Raw genomic sequence first — 2500 nt, forward strand, 5'->3', positions numbered from 1 at the left:
GGGCCTTGTGCCCATGGTCTTCGCAAGACAGCGTCCAAGGCACCCGAAAGCCCAAGGGAACCCAAACCCGGCCGACACTTGCAATCGCACATGCTCTCTGCAACACACCATCAATGCCGCCCAACGGGGCCAGCACGAGCAGTCCTCCGCGGTCCCCTGGCCCTGCGCACGTTTGTCTTCGAAACCGAGCATCAATGCCACAGAAAGTGCCGGGGCGCCAGCTGGAGCCATCATCCGCGTTGCCATGGCTCGCTTGGCCTTGGCTTGCCAGGCCCCGACACGAGCAATCGCGCATTTTCTTTGCAACCGACCATCAATGCCGCCCAACGGGGCCAGCACGAGCAGTCATCCGCGGTCCCCTGGCCCTGCGCACGTTTGTCTTTGAAACCGAGCATCAATGCCACAGAAAGTGCCGGGGCGCCAGCTGGAGCCATCATCCGACGTGCCATGGCTCTGGTCCCATGGTCTTCGCAACCGAGCATTCGTGACACCCGCGGGGCCAGGACACCAACCCTTCCGACACGAGCATTCGCGCATGTTCTTTGGCCACACAACGGCGCCAGCACGAGCAAAATCATCCGCGGTGCGGTGGCCTTGCACGGCCTTTTGTCTTTGGAACCAACCATCAGTGCCACGGGAAGTGCCGGAGTCCCGGCATCCGCGGTGCCAAGTCATTGCGCCCTTGGTCTCTGCAGCGGGGCATGCCGGGCACTCCCAACCATTGCAAGCAAGCAAGCAAGCAAGAAAGAAAGTAAGTAAGTAAGTAAGTATTACATATAGGGGCGGGACATGCGGGGAGATCTGCGAAACGTGCATTACGGGGCACACGCGTACCTACCGGGGCATACCGACCCCTATTGGGGCACACGTGTGCATATCGGGGCATACCGGGCCTATCGGGGCACACGCGTACATACCGGGGCATACCGAGCCCTACTGGGGCACACGTGCGCATATCGGGGCGTACCAAGCCTATCGGGGCATACGCATGTATCCCAAGGCATACCGAGTCAATCCGGGCATACGCGTTCATACCGGGGCGTAACGGGCCTATCGGGGCATACTTGGGCATATCCGGGCAAAAAATGCCCAAAACTTGCGCAACCTTGGCAACCGTGGTCCATTCCTCTCTATATGCCTAGCCTTGCCAACCGTGGTCCATTCCTCACTATATGCCATGGCCTTGTGCCCATGGTCTTCCCAAGACAGCGTCCAAGGCCCCCGGAAGGCCAAGGGAGCCCAACCCAGCAATGCCCTGCTATGGCAAGCCAAGGCCAAGCATTCCGGTGCCTATCCGGGCAAAAATGCAATTCCTCTCTATATGCCTAGCCTTGGCAACCGTGGTCCATTCCCCACCATATGCCATGGCCTTGTGCCCATGGTCTTCCCAAGACAGTGTCCAAGGCGCCCGGAAGGCCAAGGGAGCCCAACCCAGCAATGCCCTGCTTTGGCAAGCCAAGGCCAAGCATTCCGGTGCCTAACCTTGGCAACCGTGGTCCTTTCCTCACCATATGCCATGGCCTTGTGCCCATGGTCTTCGCAAGACATCGTCCAAGGCGCCCAAAAGGCCAAGGGAGCCCAACCCAGCAATGCCTTGCTAGGACAAGCCAAGGCCAAGCATTCCGGTGCCTATCCGGGCAAAAACGCCCAAAGCATGCCCATTCCTTAGCCTATCCAGGCAAAAACGCCCAAAATCTGCACATTCTAGTGCCTATCCGGGCAAAAACGCCCACCAGCATGCCACCCTCCTATAGGGTTTGCGCAACCAACCAGCCTAACCACCAGTGGCAACCAAAGGTGCTGTTAGCGACGACTTCTGAAGACGCAACGAGACGCGACGTGTTTGCGCCCAGACGCGACGAGACGATGCGGGATCTGCGCCCAAGAATGCCTAGACCCGTCGACTTGATGCGGGATCAGCTCGCCCAAGCATGCCTAGTGTGCAAGGCCTGTGTGCAAGGCTAGTGTCCAAGGCTAGTGTGCAAGGCTCATGTGGAACGCTAGTGCGCAAGGCTAGTGCCCAAGGCTTGTGTGCCAGGCCCGTGTGCAAGGCTAGTGTCCAGGGCTTGTGTGCATTGCTTGAGTGCAAGGCTTGTGTGCATTGCTCGAGTGCATGGCTTGTGTGCAAGGGTTGTGCGCAAGGCTAGTGTGCGGGGCTTGTGCGCATGGCTAATGTGCACGGCTTGTGTGCATGGCTACCGTGCAAGGCTAGTTTGCATGGCTAGGGTGCAAGGCTCGCATGCGAGGCTAGTGTGCAAGGCTGCGTGCAAGGGAAGCGTGCAGGGCGAGTGTGCGAGGCCACTGTGCACGGCGCCAGCACTAGCGAGCCATCATCCGCGTTGCCATGGCTCGCTTGGCCTTGGCTTGCCAGGCCCCGACACGAGCAATCGCGCATTTTCTTTGCAACCGACCATCAATGCCGCCCAACGGGGCCAGCACGAGCAGTCATCCGCGGTCCCCTGGCCCTGCGCACGTTTGTCTTTGAAACCGAGCATCAATG

This window comes from Tasmannia lanceolata, unplaced genomic scaffold, assembly GCF_043159265.1.
Source record: "Tasmannia lanceolata isolate RefF3 unplaced genomic scaffold, GAP_Taslan_0.1 ptg000194l, whole genome shotgun sequence".
Taxonomy (NCBI): Eukaryota; Viridiplantae; Streptophyta; class Magnoliopsida; order Canellales; family Winteraceae; genus Tasmannia; species Tasmannia lanceolata.